The sequence below is a fragment of the Mus musculus genome, chromosome 10, assembly GCF_000001635.26.
Source record: "Mus musculus strain C57BL/6J chromosome 10, GRCm38.p6 C57BL/6J".
Classification (NCBI taxonomy): domain Eukaryota; kingdom Metazoa; phylum Chordata; class Mammalia; order Rodentia; family Muridae; genus Mus; species Mus musculus.
The window spans coordinates 122532088-122559117 of record NC_000076.6 but is presented as its reverse complement, the minus strand read 5'-3'; the positions used below and the strand labels follow the sequence as shown (position 1 = coordinate 122559117).

At 42.0% G+C, this 27030-nt stretch overlaps 1 long non-coding RNA gene across 1 annotated transcript; it reads right to left on the bottom strand.

The window, feature by feature from the left end:
- Positions 1-15712: 15712 nt before the first annotated feature.
- Positions 15713-17933, bottom strand: Gm40791. The gene is made up of 3 exons (XR_872146.1): positions 17858-17933; positions 17442-17497; positions 15713-16414 (listed from the first exon to the last, which is right to left on the bottom strand). It is a non-coding gene; the product is annotated as a predicted gene, 40791 (long non-coding RNA).
- Positions 17934-27030: the final 9097 nt, after the last annotated feature.

Sequence of the window (27030 nt, the reverse complement as noted above, 5' to 3'; positions counted from 1 at the left end):
GAAATGAGAGAATAGGGAAAAAAAAACTATTTCTACAAGGAAAGCATAAAACACTATCGTGAAAATGGAGACGGGATATAAACAGACAAGACATCCAACCAAGTTGGTGATGAATGAGTGTTCTGAGGACAGGGGCATGAAAATGAATAAATGAGTAACATATTATGTTCAAAGTGGTGCACATTAAAAAAGCTTATAGTGGGGCTGAGCAGTGACTCAGCAGTTAAGGGTCTATTCACTGCTCTTGCAATAGGATGCACTTTGTTTCCCAACACCCACATTGGACAGCTCACAGCCAACTGTAGCCCCAGCTCTATGGGGATCTGAGTCCTCCAGCCTCCACAGGCACCTGCACCCACATGTCCACACCCACACATTACATTTAATTAAAATAATAAAATAAAAAATTGAAAAAGTGTGATAGTATTAGGTGATGGATAGAGAAGCTGGAAATGTATTGAATCTGTAGGTGTAAGCTGCCTGAAACAGTTCTTGTTGTAAGTAGATAGTGTTTGTCTTCTAGGTGTGTCCTTGTCTCACAGTGCTAACCACAAAATTTCACTACCCAGGGTCAACCTTAGAAACAATTGGATGTAAACAAAACCAAGTATCTTCAAGAATGATTTTAAAGAAGAAAAACAGAATTTCTCTTATGTCCCTGAGGGAACAAATATCTAAAAAAAAACAAAAACAAAAACAAAAAACTGTAGTATAGTTAGATTTATTTTGAGACAGGATCTTGTACATAGCCTAGATTGTACATGGACTTGCCATTGTAGCCTATGTGGGAGGTTTATCTCCCACATGCATGGATTACAGGTGTGGCACCACACACCTCTAACCTGTGACATATTAGTAAATAACATGTAACAATGGGAAGAAATGACTGGGGTACATCTATACAAGTAACTAGGGAAGATTTTTCAAGGTTTATCACTGGGTGAAAATTTTAGTTGCAGGATGGTATTCATTATGGTAACTAGTATCCAAGATGGCAACACTGGCCAGACATTGAAGCACAGAGCCATTCATTCCTGAACTTGGAAGGCTCATGCTGGAGGACTGTGCGCTTGTGGTTATCCTTAGCTACAAAATAAGAATCTATCTTAAATCAACAAAGAAACAACCTCCTGCCTGAAAGCAACCCAATGTGGCACCATCAATTCCTTGTTTGTGTATGTGCATCCAAATCCCCCATCAAGAGTTTGAATTTATTCCTACTCTTTTCTTTGAACTTGTGCTGCCCTTAGGGAGTCTTTAGCCAATACAGTAGAAGTAATCGTGAGCCTTATGAAACTGCTGTTTCTGTTTTTTACTGTGACCTTTGCTTTGAATATGCAGGGGCTTCAGCTGATATGTATGAAGTTGTTCCTTGAGAACATCACCTAGAGAAAGAATGATGTCACCAAGACAGGCCTATCCTAGCCATCCCAGCCCAGGCACCATGCCACATGAGTGAAGAAGACATCTTGTGTATTATAGACCTACTAGATGTCATATAGATAAGAAATGACTTGGATATATGGTGCTCATCAAACTATCTCAAGTATTCCTGACTATTTGAGTCACCCCAGTGAGGCTCTAGACTCTGTGGGGCTGATACCGACCATCACTACAGTAAGTTGATACGGTGTAGCATTTCCTCCAAATGAAACATTCCTCCTGGGGGAGGTGGCAGCCTCTGAAGACCTGGGTAGTTAAAAAACTTCTGACTTAGTTACTTTTCTGTTACTGTGACAAAACACCATGACCAAGGCAGCTTTTTTAAAAAGCACTACATTTGGAACTTGCTTACAATTTCAGATCAATCCTATGGCATCATGGCAAGGAGCCTGGCAGCAGTGGTTCAGAAGTGACACTGGAATTGTAGCCGAGAGCTTGTATGTTGAGACAACAAACCCATGGCAGAGAAGGGGGGACATGAAAATTAACAGGCAACAGTGGGCTTTTGGAATTATCTCCAATAAGTCTACACCTCCATATCATTCCCAAATAGATCCACCAACTGGGGAGCAAGCAGGCAAACATGAGTCTATGGGGGGCCATTCTCATTCAAACCACCCCAGCTTCCAAGGAACAGAAAACTCAGGAAGGTTCTAGAAGTTCCAGGCTTTATAAGGCTTCTCATCGAGGTAATATACATGGTAAGCAATTGCTGAGTAGACTCCTAAGCTAGCCTAGCTGCTTGCAAGTGGCACAAAAGCTTCAGGAATGCACCTTTCAGGAACCCCAGAGATTCAACTTTCAAAAGCTGGGGTGAAGCAACTGCTTGGGAGATCTTATACTCCCCCAAGTTACCCCAAGTTACCCTGCCATCTATGCTCCTGTAGACAACACTTATATCAGCGGTTCACTAACCTTGACTCGTATAGACAGGTTTCTTTGGTCTGTCATCAACGCCTTGTTTCTGCACATCTGCCCAGGAAAATTCACAGAATTTTCACCTGTCCTGCTTTTTAACCAACAGAGTCGTGACCGTATGTGTTTTACATCCCTGAACTTTGCGTCGTCTGTTACACACCAGTGGATAAGCAGAATGCTAACAGTATCACTGGAGGAAAGACGTGACACACAGAAACAGATCTTTTTCTGCCTACCCCCTTTTCTCTCTGTCTCTCTTCCCCTTTCTCATATTCTATTATTTCAAGCAACAAAGCAAGGGCAATATTTACACCCAGGTCAGAGGACCGTAACCAGGATTGGAGGTGTTAGTCCACAAAAGCAGCTTTATCTTAGAGTCAGAGTTCTATTTAAAAACAACAACAACAACAACAACAACAAAAACTGTTTTGATTCAAATAGAAGAGGTCTGAGTTCAGGTAATCAAGTGTTCGCAATGTGCACAAGAATAGAGAAGACAGGGAGGACGACTTTTGAGAACCATGAAGTTGCAGGAACTGTCAGACATCATGAGACCCCTCTGCTTGGGTTATCCAGAGTCCCGCCACAGCCTCAGAGCCTCAGCCACGTGCACCTCAGTCTGAGAAGCCTGCGAGGGAACCTGGGAGAGTCTTCCCTCTGCTCTCCAGACCTTGGCTGAGTGAGCTCTATTGATGGACTTTAGGCCTGAATCCTTCCTGGAGTTTAGAGACAGCACGGAAAATGCTGTGGTGGTTTGTCAGACCCCAACAGAGGTGTCTTTGAAAAGATTCTAAGGTACTAGTATTCTGCATGGTACATAGTTGAAACTGCATGAGCTAATAACTCTTTAAGAACTGGTATTTATTCTTGTGTCTCCCTTTTAGGCAGTAATGAGAGCAAGTAGACACTTAAGGTGGTTCCATGTTCCCTACCCCATGGTTGTCACAGTCCTGAGTGATCTTTTCCTCTTGACTGTGTGGGTGGCTCTATAACTTGCTTGTAAGGACAGAACAAAAGCATCAAAATACACGGTCATGTGTTGGTGAGCATTACACAAAATTGTAGCTCCCATCTTTCTAGATTCTTTCATGGCTGTGATGATAGAGGCAGGTACTACACAGCTTCTAGGAGCTGAGAACAGCAGCCTCCAGTCCTCTGCCAGCAACACCCAGATTTTTGTCCTACAATCCCAAGGGCCTGAAAGACTACTGACCAACTCCATGTGGGCTCCTCCCAGGCACCCCAGCAGCGATGTAATTAAGGTCCCCAGGACCAGAAGCAGAGTCTAGGCACAGTCTAAGCTGTGCCTGGACTTCTGTCCAGGAGGTGTGTGAAAAGAAACCAACATTGTTGCAGCAAAAGGAAACCGAGTAGCATTTTCTACTATAAGAGAACACTCTTCTAGTAGAGCCAGGTCAAAACGGGGAGTTTTTCTATTTCTACTATTCTGGCAGGGGATAGCACGGACATGTCACCTTTACCTATGAAACAGATGATGTGTTGTCATGTTAATACATGCAAATGTTTGTTCCTTTATTTCTAAAATTATAAGAGTAAATTCAATCCCTTGGAATATTCAATATTTAGATTGGATGGTTGAATTCACATGTCCTATGGCTAGCAATTTGTAATGGTGTTTGTGGCATCCTTAGGCCAGAGTAGGCTTGTCGTGGGCATCTCCTTACTTTTAGTGTGTAGTGCCATGTGACAGATTCCTTACTTCTAGGTCAGTACATGTGTGCTTAAGAAAATTAAACCAATTTTCTCCAACCAATGAGCAGCTTCAGTAATGCTATAGAAACTCTTAACACCACAGTGAAACCTAAGAGATCAATGGGAAAACAATACCAATGATTTTCCTGCGATAGACATGAAATTTTTCTCTCACATGATAAGATTCAAAATGATGAGAATTTAATCTCAAATATGAAATGATGATAAAATCATTAATGAAAAATTACTAAGTACATTGTTTGAATTATGGATGCATATTGTCAAAAAGCCTTCATAGGGTATTTATTACATAATACTATCATTTAAAGTGAGTGTCCACATGAACTTGATCAAGGCTCAGACTTTTAAATCACAGGAACTAAGAAAAGTAATTATTTGCCGACAACAAAGTATAGCATTAAATAGGATATATAGTTATTTAAAATACTTTATCTTTTAAAAATTATTCTTAAATATTTCAAAGTGCTAGTAAATATTTGTGATTTTAAATAAATTATAAGCAGGTAAATATCTAATCATATTAATATAAAATATTATTGTAGTAATATTCCAGGGCAATCAAAACTGCCAATATAAAGAAAATAAAAATATACTTAAGCATATGTAAGTGTTATATTTACCTTTTATAATGGGTATTTGAAAACATAAGTAAACACTTATAAATGCATTTATAATTTTTAAATATTTGTAATGTGTAAAATATTTATATGTTAATGTAAAAGTTGTGTGTTTACATATTCCTACTGCTGGGAAAAAGTAAATAATTATGTCTGGTGAATAAAAATACTTGGCGCTATATAATATTAAAGAGAAGAGACTCTTGAATTTTCCTTTTCTAAGAAAAGATTTCTTGTGGCTCAGACTGGCTTCAAATTTGCTGTGTAGCTGAAGATGACCTTGAACTATTGATTTCATTGTCTCTTCTTCCCAAGAGCTGGGATTACAGGCCAGTGCCATTGCTCATAGCTCTTGGATGACTTCCAACTTTGTCATACAGCTCAGGGTTGGGACTGGTATCTTCCATTGCGAATTTCTCTCTCCTTCTCCCTCTCCCTCCCCTTCCTGTCCTTCTCCCCTCACTCCTCTTCCTCCTCTCCTCTGTTCTTCTCTCTCTCTTTCTCTGTCTATCTCTCTGTCCCTCTCTCTCTGTATGGGATGGGGGTGGAGATGTGTATTCATGCACAATTTTTTGCCTGCTATAGCCTGTCTGGAAAGACAGAGAGACCAAACAAATTTAATTTATTTATTTGATTAGAAAATTCAATTTTTAGGTTAATTGTATTCAATAGAGAAGTAAGAGACTAGATTGCTACCCTAGAGGAGACCAGTGCTGTTGTCATGGAAATAACAATATATGTAAGGACAGGTGTGGTGTAGTAAAGATGGAAGGTAAGTTTTGATGAGTGTGGGTCAGATCTTCTTATACACATTTATATAAGCATGTGTGTGTGTGTGTCTATAGGCTATAGGTTAGACTTTAAGTGTCAGGTTTACTACACATTTCCGTGTGTTGCTTTCCTGGACAGTAAAAGTGAGATCACATTATTTTCGTCTATGCTTGTAAAAGGGGGTACAGAGAGTGCAGCTTAGATTTCTTTGAGAAAGTACTGCCTTTTCACCCTTGAAGGCTGAGGAAAAGCTCTCCAAATACCACACTTATCCATGCATTCCTCTTTGTGTTCTATACATCTGTAAAGAAAAATATTGGATCAGCTGGAGTATAGTGACCTCTGCTGGCCAGATGTAAAAGCACTGCTAGCAAGCTACCTGCAAGACTATGCAAACCAGGGAAATAGCCATGGTGTGTGGCTCAAGAGTCACTAGGGAGGAGGATAGAGGGTAGGATGCCAGCTATTCAACTGCCCTCTTTCCAAAGAGGACTTTGTTATATCAGCCTAAACTGAGGAGCCGCTAAACCCACTACAAGTCATTTAAAATGTTTCTGAGAGTAAACGGGGGCAATACATGTATGTGTCGTTTCCTCTGCACTCTAGGAACGATTCATTAAAGTCTGAAGTGTCTGTATCAGAAATCCACACTCTGTGAATGAGCAATTACCATTTGAAAGACTCTTGCAGAATCCACAGCAGAGAAAAGGCTGGCAGCAGGATTTCTATTATTGCTATCTAAATCTGCAAGAAACTTGTTAATTAGCGTAAGTGACATTCAAAATGACATTTCCCTGTATTATTGATGGATTTTGTTACATGCAACTGGTTAGAAATACTGCGTAGACATCTTAGTTCTTTCAGGAACGCACACGTGTATGAACACGTGCATACCTGCCTTCTGACCATTCTCAGAAGCTGCAGGCCTGTGAGGTTAAGGTTAGAGCTAGGGTCAGGTTAGGGTTAGGGTCACAGTTAAATTTAGCCTTTTTAAAAAAAAATCATAGTTATGTTTAGACCTTGGCTAATGTTCTGGGTTGGGCATTTGTTACAGTTAACCTTAGAGTTAGGGGAATCGTTAAGATTAGATGGACTTAGGGTTGCATATTATCCTGGTGTTAGGTTTAGGATTATGGCGATTGTCAGAACAGGGTTAGGTTTAGAATCTGAGCTTGCAGTGAGGGTTAGGGACCAGGTTTGTTCTAGTATCATGGTGAGTGTCAGAACTACCACTAGGTTTAGTGTACAGTTATGATCATGGTTTGAACTGTATTCACGACTTGGGTTCTAAGTAGCGTTTCAGTGGGTTTTGTGTTAGAGTAGGAGTAATACTTAGAGTTAAGATTAAAGAAAAATCAATTTTTGGAATTCTAGACGTAGATGGGAGAGAAGAATCCCAGACCAGTGATAAAGACCAGACATTTAACAAAGTCATAGAGGAAATTGTTACAGGAAGCCCCCCAGAGAGGACTGTTCAGGTGCAGTCTATAGCCAATTGAAGTCATTATTCTAGACATCTGGGACTATACGCAGACACTCAGGACCCAGCGGTGCCACAATTTCGCAGCAAGGGAATTTTAAAGGCACAATCCACATTGTGTTATCTTTTTTGGCAGCTGTAGGGGAGGCTTTACACAAGCAAGCAGTTTATCAGAAGTTAAGATAAGTGATAAGTTAACTAGGACATCTTGACCTTGGGTTCCCAGAATAGAGTTGGGTAATTTTCCATGGAATTCTCTATCAAATTCAGGAGATCAGATTTCAGTTAAACCTGAAATGGTCTCAGCAAGGATGCAAGATGGATGAACATCTGCCCTGCCTGGCCTGGTCATGTTCCCCACTGCGTCCGTGGATATGACTCAAATGGTTGACTCATCCTGTTCCTGAAAGGCATAGTTAGCCCAACGACCCAGGGGTTTAGCAGAGTTTATTCTCTGTGTGATGTAGCTGGTCATGCGGTCGAGGATGCAGGGTCCCACCATTAGCCAGATCAGGATAAAAATCAATGGCCAGGCTAATGCTGACAGGTCAGCCACTGGGACCAGGTAAACAGAGACCGATACCAATTATTTGATGTAAGTCTCCTTTTCTCCCTTTCCTTGAGGTAAGATTTTTCCCTAATTATCACCATTTGGTTGGCATAGAAACAGAAAGCTTCTCCTAAGGTCATGCAAAGTCCACCCTGGTTAATAAAAAGAAGATCTAGTCTCCTTCAGTTCAGTTTGCAAACAAGTCCACTTGGCTCTCCAGCCTGTAAATAGAACATTTCAAGCAGGTCTAAGTCTTCCAGAGAACTGAGTTCCCTAAGGGTTTTGTTCCTAACCAGCAAGGTTGAGGCCTACAGAACTTACAATGTCTCTTCCTGTCCCTACTGGAACTGGGACCAGAATTGAGCCCCATTTGATCTTCCTTAACATCCAGTCAAGGCCAATATGAACTGTCCTCTTGTCTCTGTTATAGGCATATTCCCCAGGGGTTAACCTAGACAAGTGCACATATACATAGAGATGGAGTGTAACTTTTCAGTGAGTTAGAGGAGATGCATTTAGTCAAACCATCAATATAAACAAACCTGGTAATTTGAGGACACGATGCAGGGAGCTTGTCCTTGGCAGGATGACTCACTATTGGCAGAACATGCATAAAATTATAATCCCTGAAGTCTCTCTTTTAGCCAGTCTTCTTTACAACCTAATTTAGTGATCTCATCCCTCCCCAGGATCCATATTGTCTCACCCCTGGAAGGGACGTAGCGGAGGTTCTCCTGGAAGATAAAGAATAGCCATGTCCAGTTGTTCTGAATTCCCATATCCAGGTTTGGGGCTGATGGGGATTGTGTACCCTGGGTCAGTAAACGCTGGTTGGTCTTATTTCTAAGAGGTGTGAGGTTCAATCGATGGTCTATCTGTCCTCAGTGACGTCCCCCCTCCCCCCCGCCAAGGGATGACAGCAGCTACTGTGGATTCTCTGAAAAGGGAGGGTTTGGGGGTCTTCAATTATATAAGTCACTGGTAGAGAAGGAGACATAAACCATGAACAGGGAAGGAGTTGGACTTCCACTTTTCTCACTGGGTGTGAATAACTTACTCTCTCCTTCCCGGGCACAACCAGCTGCTTAGAGCATGTTTGGGAGGGTGGGGGAGGGGGGAGGGGGGCGGGGAGTACAGCATAGCTCGGGGAGCTATGTCCTTCTTCCTGTATACACTCTGCTTAGATGGCAAGGAGCCTTCTGGACCAGAGACCTCTCCACCTCCTCCACACACAGGATACAGGACAAGTGGGCATCAAGTGAGTCATCTAGCCTGAAGCAAGAAACAAAATGCTCTGGGTGGGAGGGTAGGGAAGGGCAATTTTGTCCAGGAAGGCTGAGAGATGAGGTTTTGTGTTTCTCTGTGTGTGCAACTTGGCCGGATCAAAAGGATTTGGGTCTCAAACAAAAGAGAACAGGTTTTAAGACAAGGAGTGAAGGAGCTAGCTCGCTTGAGGAAAGGCCTCCATGAGGTCCAGCTGTAAGGCATTTTCTCAATTAGTGATGGGGGGGGGCGATTGTGGGTGGAGCCATCCCTGGACTGGTGGTCCTGGGTTCTACAAGAAAGCAGGCTGAGCAAGCCACTAAGCAGCACCCCTCTATGGCCTCAGCACCTCCTGCCTTCAGGTTCCTGCCTTGATTCAGTTCTTCTCCTGACTTTCTTTGATGTTGAACAATGATGTAGAAGTGTAAGTCAAACCCTTTCCTCTCAATTGGCTTTTTTGCCATGGTGTTTTTTCACAGCAATAGGAACCCTAACTAAGACAATGGACTGGACCTCGGAAACTGTAAGCAAGCCCCCAGTTAAATGCTCTCTTTCATAAGAGTTGCCTTGGTCATGGTCTCTTCACAGCAATAGAACAGTAATCAAGACATCCAGCTAAACACAAACAGAAATAAAACTTATCAACTCACATCATGGTTAAAACATTAAATATGCAGGACAAGGAAATATTACTGAGTGCTGTAAAACAAAACACAAGTCACACATAGAGGGAAGCCCAACAGAATAATGGAGGTAAATAAAGTGTTTGTTCATGGTTTTCTAGATTCCTTGAATTCTTTTGTGAACGTTATGATTTTCTTTTAAATTCTGTGTGCTAGGGTTTATCTAGGCAGTACTCATTCATCAGAGAGGAGCTGTGTAGGACTGATGTGTCTGATGGCTGACATGTTGTCTCTGTCATTCCTGTTGTGTGTGTTTCTATGATTTGACACTGGCATCACAGCACTTGGATACAGAATGTGAAAACGCACGTGCAGACCCCCCCCACCCCCGCAGGAGAACATGTGGAAATTGCACACACGTGAGCAGGCTCATGAGTGCCATCATGACAGCACTCGGAAACTGCATGCAGATGTACATTTCCATACCAGTTGTCACACAGCAGCATTCAGAAGTTGCAAGTGTGTGAAGACACATATGAATGCCTGCGTGATAGCACTCGGGGAGCATGCCTGTGAATCTGTGTATGCACTCTTACGTATAAGTTCTCAAAGAATGCGTGCATGTGAATGTGCTTGTACATGTTGGCATATGATCATTCTTCAACACTCCATGGTGGAGGCTTCCCTTTGGAGAAAGTTCTGGTGAGAAACCTCCCACGAGAATCTGGGGACCTGCCTGCAGACATAAAAAGATGCTCCCTTGGCTACATCCTGCCAGTCTATACCAAGCTATGGTCAAAACTCTCAGCTACCTCTCCCTCTCCCCCTCCTCTCCCTCCCTCCCTCTTTCCCCGCCCCCTCTCTAAGTACCTATAATGTTTCGACCAATCAGCTCTACCAGGACTTGCCATCACTTCAATAATTTCTTTCTCCAATCTGGCTGAAACTTTGGTGATTGTAGCTGTCTGTCATCTAACTGCTGCCTTCTGTGAGACCTATATGTCTGTTCCTCGCAGATCAGGTAATAAATGACAGTTGTCTGAAAGCTAGACTTTAGGATCATTTATCCTACAGCCACAGAAAACTCACTTAATTGTGAGAAACACCAAAGTTGCTCTGGAGTCCACAGTACTCAGGCTATTGAAATGCATCCCGGGATCTTGTTCTAGCTTTTCTGTGTCTACTGTCATTCTCCTGTACTTTATACAGAGCCTCGTGAGCCTCTGCATGAAATGAAAATACGAGTCTATCCTCTTCAGGGTCATGAGCCCTGTGGTTTAAAGGTAGTAGAGGCTCTTTAAGAGCACTCAGAGAGGATCTTTCTTATCATGCTTTAAAATGAAAGTGGTACCATCCCAGCCTGCCATTTTCTCCCTAAGCTCTGTCAGTCAGTCCTTGGGGCCCCCACTTCCACTTTAATTTGCAAGAAAAACCACAGTGCCATAGGCAATCCACCCTAAGAAACCATGGATGAAATCTTCTGGCCTGAATTACTGACAAGAGTCTCATTTTTCATTAGATCTAGACTACTCTTGTTTTTCTGTCCTATCAGATCAGAAAATTAATTTCTCACTTCTGTCCTCTAGTCCCTGCGGCTGCTTCTGTTCCTGTCTCTGTTCAGGGGCAGCCATGCTGGGTGTTCAGAGAAGATACTGTGGTAGAGAAGCAGCTCCTTCAAAGTCCTGGGAAGAGCCGAGAGGACCAGACGGAAACCATGAGGCAGCCCTGGGTTATTAAGTGGCTTAGTGCTTATCTCAGTCATTCCTATCACCACACTTGGTTTAAGAAAGATAAGAACGAGATCATGCATTCATTCTTCTGTATTATTCTTGCCAAGTGATTTCGAGCCAGGTAAAAGATCCAGGCTGATCTTTTGTCAACTTGACACAAGTGAGTTCCCCAAGTGGAGGGAACCTAAGCCTTAATAAGATGCAGCTGTAGGCAAGCCTTCGGGGCATACTCTTGATTAATGACTGATGTGGAAAGAACCAGCCCACTGTGGGTGGTACTATCCCCTAAGCAGGTGGTGCTGGAGTATGTATATGAGAAAAGAATAAGAAAAGAAGAGAAATCTCCTAGGAGCAAGACCAGCAAGCAGCAGCGTTATCCCATGGCTTTTGCTTCAGTCCTTGACTCCAGGTTCTCACCTTGAGTTCCCGCCATGATTTCCTCTGACGATGGACTGTTATGTGGAAGTATAAGGGGGAAAAAGCCAACCAAATCTTTCTTCCCCAAGTTGCTTTGGTCATGGTGCTTTATCATAGCATCAGCAACCCTAACTACGGCACTGCATTGTAACTTAGGCTGTGTGAACAACAATATAAGCATCTACTTTAAAAAAAAAGTTTTATGCCAGGTATGGTGGTATATGCCTTTAATCCCAGCTTTTGGAAGACAGAGGAAGGCAGATCTTTGTGTGTTTGAGGCCAACCTGGTCTAGAAAATGAGTCCAGGACAGCTAGGACTCTGTGTAGCCCTGTCTCTGTCTCCAAAAGCAAAGCAAAGCAAAGCAAACCAAACCAAAACCACAAAAAACAAAACCAAAACAAACCAAAACAAAAAAACCCTCGTGTGTGTGTGTGTGTGTGTGTGTGTGTGTGTGCATGTGCATGCCTGCATGTGTCTTTGTGGAAGTGTCAGAGTGCTGGTAACCACAGAGTCCAGAAGAGATCACTAAATCCCGTGGACCTGGTCTTACAGGTAGCTATGACCAATCCAATGTGTCTGTTGGAAACTGAACTCACATCTTCTACAAGAGAAAAGTTTGCTCTTAACCACCGAGCCATCTCTGCAGCCCCAAAGAAGCTACTTTCTAGTGTCAATTTATCCTCTCCTGCAAGCACAGGCAGACGTTTGGTTATCCAAGGCTCTACCTGGTTTGGATTCTAGATCTCTTCCCTCCCTTATCACGAATAGACACTTGGCAGCCTATCTCCTTTGTCAGAACTTACTATATATAGTGGGCTTGACTAATTAAAAAAATCAGACCAGACACTACAAAGTGAGGTCTGTGTTTGAATAGGTATGGCTCCCATAGACACATTTGTTTGAGTGCTTGGCCCAGAGAGCGGCACTATAAGGGGTGGCCTTGGAGGAGGTGTGGCCTTGTCCGAGTGGGTGTGGTCTTGTTGGAGGAAGTTCATCACTATGGGGGTGGGCTTTGAGGTTTCCTATGCTCAAGCTCTGCCCAGTGTGGAATTTCAGTCTTCTCCTGGCTGCTTTCGGATCAAGATGTAGAACTCTCGGTTTCTCCAGCACTGCATCGGCCTGCACACCACCATGCTTCCCACCATGAGGATAACGGACTAAACCTCGGAAACTGTAAGCCAGACCCCAATGAAATGGTTGCCTTTATAAGAGTTGCCTTGGTCATGGTGTCTCCTCACAGCAATGAAGTCCTGACTAAGACAAGCTGGGAATTTATTTCCTTGCCTTCCTCCTTTTTGAGTAATTTCTTCCTGCCACACCCTTCAATTACAAATTGTGGGCTGCTCAGGAGCCCCATTAAATTCTCTCAGCCACTGATCCAGTGATGATTCTAAACACAGGTGATTAGTACTAACTTTATCTTTTCAAATGGTTCTTGTGCTAAGCTTTCTTTCCCCAGGTTGTTTTTGTTGGTGCTTTCTTGCTAATTTACAAGCTTAATCACCTGGGGGGGGGGGCGTAATTCTGCATAGCTCTTTTCAATTTTACAAATTATTTAAGTAGTAACTACATGAAGATTAAACTAAGTAGTTATTTTCTAGCACAACTGTATTTATTCTTTCTGAAGAGGAAAGGCATTTATTCATGAAGTTTGCTACTCATGGCTATATCCTTAGCTACTTAAACAAAATTCACATCAATTACAATTTGCAAATATCAGAATTGGGTGGTATGAATCCTCACAATGAACAGTGGTAAATGTCTTTTACTATTTGAGAAATAACGGAGATATCCTTTCAATCAAATGGAAGAAAGAATTGTAGCCTCCTGAGGCTGCTTATGGGCCAGAGAGTTGTGGCTTGGTCTTAGATATGATTCTTTTCTCGGGACTAACCAGTATGAGAACTTTTTGTTGTTGTTATGCTGGGATTGAACCTGGATCTCATGAATGCCAGGTAGGGTCTCTATCAGAGTCATATCTTCAACTCTAAACTTTAAAAACAAAACTGCCTACCGACCAGATGTCAGAGTTTCCCAAAATGTGTGTGCTGGGTTCAGAGCAGAATAGAATCTAATTCTTCTGTTTGGTTTGAGCATGAGAGTCCTAAACCAGGTTATTTCATGAATTAATTGGGTCTGTTCAAAGATGTTCAAAGATGGCTTCTCCCTTCTTCCTGTCTGAAGTAACCCAACAGCTGGACCTAGAATTTCTTCTGTGTGGTCAGAAATAAAGGGGCAGCATCGTAAAGTGAGATGAACAGAGAGACTATGAACGAGACACAATCTTGATCCAGCCTGAATTCTCACGGGTGTCTCTGGGATGGAGTTGGGGGTGGGCAGATGCAGATCCAGGGAAGAGATCCTGAGAGAACGAATCAGTGACTGGATTAGTGGCCGTGGAAATAAAGACAGACAGATGGGCTTTGTGGATGATCACAGTCAGCTATTGGATGGATCACACGGCCCCCAATGGAGGAGCTAGAGAAATTACCCAAGGAGCTAAAGGGAACTGCAACCCTATAGGTGGAACAACAATATGAACTAACCAGTACCCCGGAGCTCTTGTCTCTAGCTGCATATGTATCAAAAGATGGCCTAGTCGGCCATCACTGCAAAGAGAGGCCCATTGGACTTGCAAACTTTATATGCCCCAGTACAGGGGAACGCCAGGGCCAAAAAGGGAGAGTGGGTGGGTAGGGGATTGGGGGGGTGGGTATGGGAGACTTTTGGGATAGCATTGAAAATGTAAACGAGGAAAATACCTAATAAAAAATAAATTAAAAAAAAAAAAGAAGTGTTTCACGGGACTTGGCAACTGGATCTGGAGAGTGAGAAAGAGGGAGGGGACATAAAAGCAAGTCACTGACAGCGGGGAGAAGGGACTGATTGCTGCAGCTGGGGTAAACTGTTGTTGAGGTCTTGAGAAAGAAAGAAACCCTGTCTCGAAAAAAAAAAAAAAAAAAAAAGAAAGAAAAAAGAAAAAGAAAAAGAAAGAAAAAAGAGAAAGGACATGGACGAAACCGCCAGGGGGAGCTAACAAGTTCGAGTGAACTCCAGTAAGAAGGCATCGCTGTATACGTGCTGAACAAGCCTGGATGCATAGTTTAAGGGTTTCCTTATAATTAAAGCAGATAAGGAGTATTCTTTGACAGATGGGAGCAAAAGGAAAGTAAAAAAGTTAAACGCGAGAGATAAAGAGAGAGCTCCCGCCTGCAATACTGAATCAGATGCATTCCCTTCTCAGGGCTTCGGTTGTATGAGCTGTCTACATCAGAGTAAACCTGTCAATCAGCTACAGTCCCCGCCCTCAAAGCGCCTGCAATTAGTGGAAGCAAATTCAGAAATTTGAGACTAAAGAGCCAGTGCTACTTTTAGGAAGAAACACATTGTTTTTGGCTCTATTTGCTTTTATCGACGTATCACATTTATTTTGCTTCCTTGTGACGTTCTGAATTCTTTTGAGTGTTCCTCTGGCCACTGGCTCCTTCAACAAGTACGCCTTCGAGTGGTCATTGGCAGTGTTTCATGTTTGTATATTTCTTCTTAAAATTTAATAGCAGCAAACCCCTTTTAAAATTGCATAGCGATCGGAGAAATATCTCACAAGAAGCAGCTATGTATATGCATGTATGAAATTACTATGAACCCAAAATATACCACTAGGTTTTTTTTCTTTATATAGCAATTTTACAAATGCAGTTTTAAATTTTTTCAACAGAGGTTTCTTCAAAGATTTAAGCACAAGAAGCTAAACTCTAGGGAAAATAGTCTTTCCTTAAAAATATATTTAGTCTGAAATCAGGACACATTCTGTCTAGAGCAAGGAATGTATTTTTGGCAGTAGAAGTAGGGTGTTGTTTCTTCAAAACACACACAGTAACGAATTTTGGGAAACAAGTTGTAATTCAACTTAATATATCCAAAGTTTTAAAAAAATTTCCCTGTTTTAATGAGCAAAATTGAAAAGTAGTGAAAGAGGAAGTATTTAAATCCAATAAAATAATTGCATTTGCTGAAAGATAGCAGACTTTGAAACTTTTAGCATGGTTATGTATGTAGATTTTTTTATTACTTATTTTTCAGTTATTTCTTTTACTTTTGAGATTTTTAATATAATTACAGCACTCTCTTCCCTTCCTTCCCTCTAAATGGGCACATATGCATATTTCTAAACATAACCCGCTCGGTCTCTGTAATGCTGTTTGGGTGTATGTTTTCAGGGCTGAGCGTTTGATTTTGGATATGAATTGGTGCGCCCTTCCCTGGGGAAGACTCTCTCACTATCAGCATTCTTAATTGCCTGTAGTTCTTTGTAAAAAGTGGGGGACTCATGGTCTTTCTACTGCCCAGGTTTAATCTAATACATTGTGGGGAAGGTGTGGATGGGAGAGTCAGGGAACCTCACCAGGCTAGGTCCTCGAGAATGTTCGTGATCCTATCTCTGTGGAGAGGTTAGATGAAGCACAGAGGGGACCCGTGAGTGCTGGCGGGAGGGGCACATTCTGGAGGAATCATAGATATAGGTACATGCAGGGGTGGCCAGACAAAGGTGGAACATTGCACATGGGACCTAGCTACATTGGGCTAGACTCTGGAGAAGGATGTGTGAGATCTGTACTTAGTTTAAAAGGAGAGTCTTTGACTTTGGCTGTGCTAAGGGAGCTCAGGGGGAGGAGCCTATGTATCAAGTAGAGTCGCAGGAGGGAGTCATCCTCCAGGGTCCACAGATAGCTGGGTGTGCGCCATTCACCATCTGCTTGGCATCTGCCTGCATCTGCCCCTGGAGAAGCGCTTGGATGTAAAGTGTCCTCTAGGCTCACACGGCCCCCTGGTGCTGGTGCTGTTCCGTTCCGGAAGCCTGTGGAGACTTAGAGGCAGATCCCGAAGGGAGAGATGAGTCACTGGGAATAGGCCTTGAGAATCACTACGTTAAGGTGGATACAACGTGACCAATCCTCTGCTGCCTGCCACCATGTCTTCTCCAAATAGGGGCTGTATCCCTTTGGAACTGTAAGACTAAGGGAGCCATGTCTCCGTCAAGTTGCTTCTGTGGAGTATTTTGTTACAACAGGAGACAAAACTGAGACTTTTCTCTGGGATATCCTCAAGGGCCTCGTTCTAGTTCTCACAGTCCTGTTTTTTCCCCCACTCAGCATGGAAACCTTTAAAAGGGAGGCTGGTAAAAGGTCACCAGGCGTTCAAACCCCATTGCTTATCCAGCCTGTTTGGGTTTGACTCAGAAATGGCCAAGCTCGTTTCTTTGAGGAAAGTCCTAGAAGGTTCTCTGTGCTTTGAATTATTTTCTTCTATAAGCTTCTGTTGTGTGTGTGCAACCAAATCCACAATGCTTAGGCAAACTTTTTATTGAAAAGAATATATATATATATATATATATATATTTTTTTTTTTTTTGCAACAGTTGTGTGGTCTCTCAGCACTTAGTTCTAAATTCCAGGCTCTAAATTCCAGGCAACTAAAAGCAGAAATTAATGAACTGTTTGCCTTACATGTTGAATACAAATTATATATATATATATATACATTACACACATATATATGTATATATACAATACAAATGAAGTACATATATATTGAATACAAATGAAATATACATGTTAAATACAAATGAAGTGCATGTTGTTGAATACATATAAGGTACATACATCTTGCATACAAATGAAGTGGGTATATGTTGGATACAAGCGAAATGTATACTGAAAATGAGATCATTACTTCCTCTAACTTCAGCTCAGAGAACCAATACCAGCTCCTCTCTGTCAGTTTTCTTATATTGCTGCTAGAATAAAATAATCTGAGTTTCAGAGTTTGGCTGTTAAAGCCAAGGTGACTCTGTCTTTCAAGTATTAACAGTTTCAGTGTAAAGAACTACAGACCTGTCCAACTCTGGAGAGGTTAGCAGAGAGAAAAACGTCACGCTGAGAGTCTTCATCTGAAACACAGACAACATGGGTGTGGGTGGTTCTCAAAGGCTCAGGATGGACCAAGCATCTTGTACCTGGAGGCTGTCTGTGTGAGGGCAGAATCACTGTGTACAATTGTATAGAAATACACACTATATTGAATACAAATGATAATCAAAGGTGGGCCTGTGATTTTAAAGATGCTATCACCTTTACCTCCCAAAATTCTTGAACTAGAGCCTTGATTCCTAAGCAATGGTACTGTGAAGGGGTGGCAAGCTTAACAGATAATTACATCACTCAGAAGTAAAACTAGTTCTGCCCTCATAGGACTGGGCTACTTCCCTATGGAGTGTGTAGGCTTGCTTTTGTAGGATTAGATTACTTACTGTGAGTGTGGGATGTTATCAGGCAATGCCAGCTCTCATGGTTTTTCTTTCTTTCTTCCACATATGGTCACTTGCTATTTCTCCTATATTAAAATATAGAACAAGAGCCTACATTAATCTCAGTATTACACTGCTGGTCTTCCATCCCCCAGACAGAACAAGTGAAACTTCTTTTTTATAAGTTACCTAGTCTCACATATTTGATTACAGTAACGAAGAAAAAAAATTAAAAATAAAAGTATTTTGTGGTATTGCCCCCTCCCCAAGCAGAGCTGTAGCCATTTTGTTCCCTGCCTGCTAGACGTCTCATATTGTGGCTGTCATATGCCTGCCCATAATTGACAAAGAGAAATTACTTGACTCGAAGCAGGGTCTTGCTGATCACATATCCTGTTGTTTTCTGTACACGGTTTGTTAATCTTAGGAACTTCCACAAAGCTTTACGTTGGCCCCATCAAATTAAAGGTCAGTATGAATTGTTATGTCTAAAATGGCTCAAGTCAGAGCTGACCACTGTGCAGCACTTCTTGCACGTGTGTATGAGTTCATTGTGTTTATTTATTTACTTGTTATATGTAAGTACACTGTAGCTGTCTTCAGACACTCCAGAAGAGGGCGCCAGATCTCATTACAGATGGTTGTGAGCCACCATGTGGTGGCTGGGAATTGAACTCAGGACCTTCGGAAGAGCAGTCAGTGTTCTTAACCGCTGAGCCATCTCTCCAGCCCTCATTGTGTTTTTTATGTTTTATTCCTTTATAAGTTGACAGAGAAAGATGTTCAGGGTCATGGCCTCAGATAATTCTGAGCTACATCCTTGATTGATCGTTATTAGGTTGTATGCTCAACAATCCATCCCTGACTGGCTGAGATTGGTGTTTGTGTGATTTGGGGCAACTCCTGGACCCCAAAAGTATGAAACTGACATAAAACTTGTACTTCAGTGACATATATAAAGATGTATTGTCAAGTAATGAGACCCATTCACTTATACCTTGTATGTGACAACTTCCACCTTGTCACAGAACAAATGAGTGAAAAAAGAGTATATGCCCAGAAAAGACAAACTAATTTTTAAGTCTTTACAGAAAAAAGTTGCTGACCCACAGTCAGTGTTGACTGCAGTTGCTGAGGCAAAGCACTGGCTTCTCTTTCTCCTTTGCCTTCGCTCCTCATGAGAATGAACGCTCACTGACGGAACCTTAGATAATGTGGAGAGGATAACTCTGGAAATTCCACTCCTTGCTGCTTTTCCACGTTGCATAAAAAGAGTGGTGAGTTCCTGACACACAGTATGGGATGGCTAGCTAGGAGTTCCCAAGACCGTGTTTTGAAGTGTATGATTAACTAGAATGACCTGTCAGACTCTGACAGACTGTCCTAGTCACGTGGGCTCAGAGGGAAGAATCCGGGAGGAGAGCATTCATGAGCCTCTCGTTATCCCAGGGCAAGCAGGGTGAGCAAGCTTAGTTCTCTCAGCAAAGCAAGGCACTGCTTTTCTTCCAAAATCCTTCTAAGACTTGGTACCCAGGATTTTTGTTGGTGGCTTTTACACTGCACAAATCTAAGGCGAGTAAGGATACCGCTTTCAGCTATGTGATATGTTGTCAAGTTCCTAGAGGGCACTTCCTAGAAGCCACATGGCCTCACTTCATCTGGAATGTGCAGGGTTTGGATAATGTTGGACTCTGGGTTAACACTTTCTTTCATAGTTTGAAATGTCAAAGTCTCAAAGAACTTTAGACATCTGATTAAATTCCCTTTTGAAAATTAAAAACAAAGGTTTTGTAGACGATTGGATATAGACTTAAGGATCATCTTTGTTACTTAAAATCACTTGGATCTTGGACATCCTTGAAAATCTCTTTGAGATTTTTCTTTTCTCTTTTGTCATAGTTCCTTACTTAATAAGTTATATTCAGGATGGAGGGAAAAGCTTTAAAAATCAAGCAATGTTAGGTCAAAACACAGTAGGTACTAAAACAATAATTATTTTTTATTTTATCAATGTTTCTTGGAACTATTAGTGATCAATATATACACAGAGGTAAAAATTGGTACTGTATTAAAAAGGACTATCACACTTGCAGTATGAGGAAATTTGTATCAGAAGAAACGCCATGTTGTTTGACAAATACCTGGAAAGCCCCTCTCAGAATGAAGAAGAAGGTTCTCCAGGGCTGATTCTGCCAAGGATGCGACAGATTGCTCTGTAGAAAAAAAATGATTAAAAGGCATCAAGGTGGAGAGAAGTGGGAGGAACCAGAGATAAGGGTAGAAACTAGGGTTGAGAATATTTCTATAGAAGTCACATGGTGTCACATCAATCCACATAAACGAGTGGTCTCCAATCACCGTTGTTAAGGACAGAGTGGGACCCGAGATAATTCTGAACATCACAGTCCTTCTGTCAGACCAACAGTTCAACCTAACCGCTCCCCACGCTAATGCTGTCTGAGACCTTAAACAGAACACACGGCTCTTGTCAGCATTTGAGAGTCTCAGAAGCTGCCCATTGAGACCAGGAGGTGCTATTCCATTTCAAGTTGTCAGTTAAATATTTCCTTGCCAGATAGAAAGTAGCTTCAGAGGCGGATTAGGGGGAAACCGCTAGGAACAGCGGCCTCATCAAAAACTATTTCAAGAGAAAACAAAATAGTGACTTGAATACTTTGATGTATTAAAAATGTGTTAGATTATTGTTAGCTCACTTATCTGTTTCCCTATCTTTCTCTCTCCTTCCCTCCATCTTCCCCCAATGAGTGTGTGTGTGTGTGTGTGTGTGTGTGTGTGTGTGTGTGCGCGTACACATGTGTGAGTGCCACAATGTTCATGCAAAAGTAAGAGGACAATTATTGGGAATTGGTTCTCTTCTACCATGTGGATGCCAGAGATCAAACTTAGGCCATCGGACTTGGCAGTGAGTGCCTTCAACTGCTGAGCCATCTCACAGGCTCCTACATTTGATGTTTTTTGAAAGACACTGAAGTTGGTGAGACTTTCAGAAGGTTCCGGGTAAGGCACGGTTCCATCCGGAACTTTTGTTCAAAGCTTGTTGTTACTTCTCAGAACTGATAGGTCTCCGTGCCTTCATCCCGTTGACACCTACATAGAATAATGGAGATATAAAGCTCCTTAGGTTTCAGAAGCCAACAAAGCCTGGGCTTTATAAATGCTGATGCCTTAATTAGTCACAGGTCAAGAGACAATCCATACCCAAGAACATACCCTAGAAAAAATGGAAATGTCTGGAAAGGAAACTTTTAAGAAACACATCCTGTTTGTGGTATTGGGAATTAGGGCACCTGTTTGGGACACCTGAAGTAAAGGTCGGGTCAAGGTCTATGGATATGAAGAGAATTCCTAGATAAAATGCAAGGCGAGCTCCATAGTTAAGTTCTTTTTTTTTTTTTAATTTTTTTATTACGTATTTTCCTCAATTACATTTCCAATGCTATCCCAAAAGGCCCCCATATCCTCCCCCCCACTCCCCTACCCACCCATTCCCATTTTTTTGGCCCTGGCATTCCCCTGTACTGGGGCATATAAAGTTTGTGTGTCCAATGGGCCTCTCTTTCCAGAGATGGCTGACTAGGCCATCTTTTGATACATATGCAGCATAGTTAAGTTCTTAGGAGATGCCTTCCCGCATTTCTCAGCCTCTCAGCTCACCTGTACTGCCATACACTTGTATGGCCACAGACCTATCTTTCACATTTTTGGTTGGTTCCTCCTTTGATTCTTTTGCTCATCTTGGGTATGATGGGTACATAGATTAGTCTATTGGTCAAAAAGTTTCATGCCTACTAATATCAAGTATCACTTCCTAGGGCCTCTTAGAGGTTCAATGTCACTTATCTACTTGATGTTGGACTTGGTCATATCAACTTGCTTTGGCCACCAGATGCCACCAGATGGACGTAATGGAAACAGAATGTTGGGACACACTTATATGGTAGACTCCTCTTCTATCACTCTTTCCAAAGATATGCATAGAATGCATGTTTACCCCACTTCTGGTCCCAGTCCAGAAGATTCGGATGTAACTTGCACTTGGAATGAAGTCAACTGGCTCAGCCCCATGGCCCAGCTCACCTCACTTGTATGCATGAGTACATGCATGTATGTATAGTTGACTTTTCTTCTTTCTTATTTGTTTGTTTTGAGACAGAGTCTTGCTATAGAGGTCAGGTTAGCCTTGAACTCACTATATTAAACAAAGCTGGCTTCAGACTCACTGTGTTCAGTGCTACCAAAGTAAAACCAACAAGACACCACGACTGGTTGAGGGGCTTATGAATGGAAGAGAGGGGTGAAAGGCATATAAATATGCCAGACGCCGGTTTACTGGTTTGCACAAGATAGTCTTGATGTAGTTGAACTCATTTCCAGAGGTGAGGACGACTATGTAAGAAATGAGAGAAGTGGTTTTGGAAGTGGGAGCCCTTTTCTGAGTGCTTCATGTTACAGAAGATTAGTTGAGCAAAGGAGTGGCAGAGGCAGAAGGTTGTGGTAAGTCCCCAGGTGCTTAGTGATTCGGGTGTGAGTGTCCCGTGTCCTTTGCTCTGGCCTCAGAGAAAGCTGGGACAGCTGTAGTTTTGGAAGCTGTGTCTTTGTGCTTCCTACATGCTCAGGTAATATTTAATTCCTTCTCAAACCTCTGACGGGGTTAAAGACTAGTTATAGTCTCACAATTAAATTTAAGTTATTAACATTTAAAAAGATATTCTAGATTTAGAAGGATGGTTTTCAGATGGTAATACAAATTAAAATCAAACATAATTGAGGTACAAAATTATAAACTCATTAAATTAAGATAGATGATAAAATACTTTATGTTGCCAACTATAATAAACTAGATATAATTAGTATATATCATATATTATAATGTACATAATTGTTATAATTATATTCAATTTATGTCTGGGAGAAAAGAGACTTTTATTGGACTAAAAAGGGGTCCCTGGTAACAGTGAGAGTTAAGGATTAAATAAAAAGGAAACATGATACAAAACAGATAAAGTATATATAGTCTTCATCCAGTCTCAAAGAAATTTCTCTTTGCAACAGAAATCATTACAGAAAATAACAATTGATCAAAATGCAGAAAAAAAGAGATCCTGTGGTACCCAGTACTAACTGATACATCTTTATCATGAAACTTGTACCTGTGATACCCAGTACTAACTGATACATCTTCATCATGAAACTTGCACCTCAGGCTCAGGAATAAATCCAGAAGAGGAGGCAGAAAGATTGTAAAAGCCAGTGGTGCAGGTCTCCTAGAGATGTCAGAGACCCGCTCCCATGAAGTCTCATTGACATAGATCCCTGAATAACAGCAAAGTCGATGGAAATGCTGACATGAGCAGGGAAAACTTAATAGATCTTAGCCATAGGCAAAGAACTATGAGCAACTGGGGGATTAGTATGAACGGGAGAAGCAAGCTTCCCCAGGGAGGAGCCCCCAATTGGTTATTTAATACCGAGTGGTCATTGCTGAGATCATATGTATACAGGTAACACATATGAACTGGGGAGGTTGTAGTCATGTATTTTGGATGGTGTATGTATGTGTGTATTTAAAAACAACTTTAAAAAGAGAGGCCATAGACTTCAGAACAGCAATGGGTGTTCATGGAGGGGTTGGAGGGAGGAAAGTAAGGGAAGAAATGATGTTATTATATTGTAATTTCAAAAAATAAACAAATATTTTTAAAAATACTTAGAAAAATAGGAAGGTGGCACTCATGCACTCGATGCTTACCCTGGTCTTTGATAAAGCATGTATGTGCCTACCAGGTCTTCTCTGCCTCCATCTCCTTAATTCCAACAGTGTGGAAAATACCAGTCAGGTCCAGCCACAGGTCAGAGCTCAGGCAAGCCTTGTGTACAAGACTTCCTCATAAATTCTCTGTGCGTTTGACTGCAACCGTGTGTGAGCTGCTCCTGCTTTTGCTACGGAAGCATAAACCACCCAAGTGTGGTTGACTGCTCTGGAAGAACTTCTGCATACATATGCTAAATTAGCCGAGGATCTAGAATTTAAACTGTAGATCTCTTGACTATGGATTTTGACCACCAGAAATCAATATTACAGATTAAAATGCTGAAGCCTTCTGCTCAAGAGCTGGTTAAAATACACAGCAGAGTCCTCAGGGAAGAGTCTGGGAAAAGATTTGCAATATAAAACAATACAAGGACATCATGTCCCCTGAGTCTTGTTTCCACTTATCTCAGAGAGAAAAATATGCTTGAAAAGAGGAAAACACTCAGAAATGTGCTTGAGTTTTGGAAGTCTGCATCATGTGGAGCCACAGCAGGAAATTAACTCTGACAGCTTAGCAGGGAAGTGAAGCTGAGCGAAAGGAACAGAGGGCGGGACTTCCGGAATGACCCTGATTATAAGTGAATGGTGCGCATTTGATCCAACCACCAGCACTTACATAGAACTATCAAAGCAACTATCAACAAGCACGGTACTTTTCTTCCCAAATGACTATATTTTATCATCTTATATGCTTAGTTTGGAGATCAGGAGAGGGCACTCAAGGTTGGAAAGGCAGGAGGGAGAAAGCAAAAGGTCACGTGGGGTCTGTGGCAATGACTCAGTCCATACGCAAGCTTAACCGCACATGTCTGAGGACTTGAGGCTGATTCCGAGAGTCCACATAAAACGTGGAGACACACATACAATCACAGCTATGGCTAGAAAGGATGTGGAGGCAAGGAGAACTAACTGAAAGCTCTCAGGACGCTGGCTGTCATGGAATACACAACAGCTGCAGAAACAACAAAGACCCTGGTTCAATAAAGTGGAAGGGTACACACATACCACAGATACAGAGCCATAATGAGAGCTAAATTTTTTAAGCTAACAGAAAATGTGTTGAAGTACCTGAGATAATGACTTTCAGTTACATTACTTTCAAAACATAGAAAGTAAACTTAGAGGAAATTAGTTGGTAAAAGTTCATGTGATGGCAAATTTACCAGGGCTAGGTACATGGGCATTATCAGTGAAAGTCTAGGCTGAGGTCGAATGTCTGTTGCCTAGGCAATGACATCATTTCCCAGCCCTGGTCCTAATGGTGGGTACGCTGCTCTGGGACAAACCATTTTTTCTACCTCTGGTGCAGCAGCCAGGGATTTTAGTCCAGTTGACTCCTTATCCCTGGAGGAGTCAACTCACTTACCCCTGGCAGGGTCATCTCACTTTCCAGGGAATGTCTAGGTATCAGAGATACCTAATCTAAACAAATCAGTGTGTAATATTATCCTGACTATAGGGATGGTCTAATCTGTGTGAATCCAAGGACTTTTACCCTAAACTGCCATTATCTTCTTCATGTGTCTTCTCTTTCACTCTCCCTCAGTTTCTTTTTTCCTTTTCCCTTATCCTCCTTCATAACAAGTTTTTCCCTAATGGTACTTTGGTGTAGGAGGTCCAGGAATTACATAACTGCACTCAGTGAGCTAAGGGTGTCTGGAGTCAATATACAGTTGTTCTATTTGAGGGACACGAGGCAGAGACACATGACCACATCTATGGTTCAACAATTAATTGGTTAGACAACTGGCTTAGACAGTTGGTTAGTTCATCTTTGGGATGATTGCATGCAACTCCTAACTGAGGCTCCAATAATTAGCTTAGAGATAGTGGCGGTTTGAATGGTGTTTCCCCTCTAGTCCTTGTCATTTGAATATGTGGCCCCCCAGCTGCTGGCACTTCTTGGTGATAGTAAAGAGTAATGTTGTTAGAGGATGTATGCCCCAAGAGGTGGGCTGTGGGAGTTAAAGGGTTTGCACCATTTCTAGTTTACCCTCTGCTTGGTGCCTGAGGGCTAAAGGTGGGAGCTCCCAGCTCCCGCTTCAGCTGCCATGCATGCTTGCTGTCTCTGACTGATTGTTACTTCCTCTAACCCACTAGTACCATAATGTCTAGTAGATCCTTTCTGCTGTGAGTCACCTTGGTCAATAGGAAAAGTAACTTGTAAAGGTGATGACAAGGTTATTGTCTCGAGGTGGCTGGATTTATACCCTACAGCTTCTTTCTTCTTTCCTAGTAAGTGCTTTGAAATACTTCATCTTTTTTGAAAGAAATATAACTTGTGTCCATCCTATGTACATACTTACCTCGCAAATGCTTCTGGAGTCTCACAAGGGTTTCTCACTCTCTCCCTGTTTGTAGCCAGTGTATCTTCAGAGGTTTTCCTCACCCTAGTCGTCTTTCTTATCTGCTACAATAGAACTTAATAGTATCACCCATTCAAATACCACAGTTCAATTCTGCTGCTTGGAGAGTTTATTGCTGTTACGGTGACAGTTAATCTTGATTAATAGCTTAATGGGATTTAGAGTCAGTCACTTAAAAGAATACACCTCTTGCTGCATCTATGATGTCATACCAGAGAAGTCTAAGTGAGATGGGGAGACCCCCCCCCATCCCCCCGGATATGGGCAGGATGATTCTATGGGCTGAAATCCCAGTCTGAATAAACAGGAGAAACGAAGAAGAGGACCAGCATTCATCTTTCCCTGTGTCCTGATCTCCTGTTCCTGCCTCCATGCCTTCCCTGCTGTGGTAAACTGTGCCCTCAAACCAAGAGCCAAAGCACTTCTCTCCTTCAGCCGCTTTGTCCTGTACTTTGTAACATCTTTGGGAAAGGTGATTAATATGCTCACCTTTGGCATATATATATATATATATATATATATAGAGAGAGAGAGAGAGAGAGAGAGAGAGACCTAGGTCCAGCCTGCGTATTCTCCTTAGTAAGTGGCTCAGTCCCCAAGAGCCCCAAGGGTCCAGGTTAGTTGATTCTGGTAGTCTTTCTGTGAACTTCCTAGCCCCTCAGAGGCCACAATCCTGAGGGAGCATCGATTTAAACCCAAGTTTGGTGCCTTTCAGGACAGCAGAGCGTCCCTGCTTGGAATAGCTGAGGTGCACTGAAGGAAGGCATCCAGAATCCTTCAGACAGCTTGTTAAGGGAAAGACAGGTCTCAAGTCAGAGCACTGTCTGCCTCTGGGTCTGTGCTCTCATTTACAGTGTAAGGAGAAACCTCAGGTATATTTGGCGTTATTCCCCTGTTTAGAAAATTACAAACCTAACTTCTTTGAAGTCAGGGACATTGAGGCTTTTAAACTTGTAGCTTAAGTAGCTATTAAATGC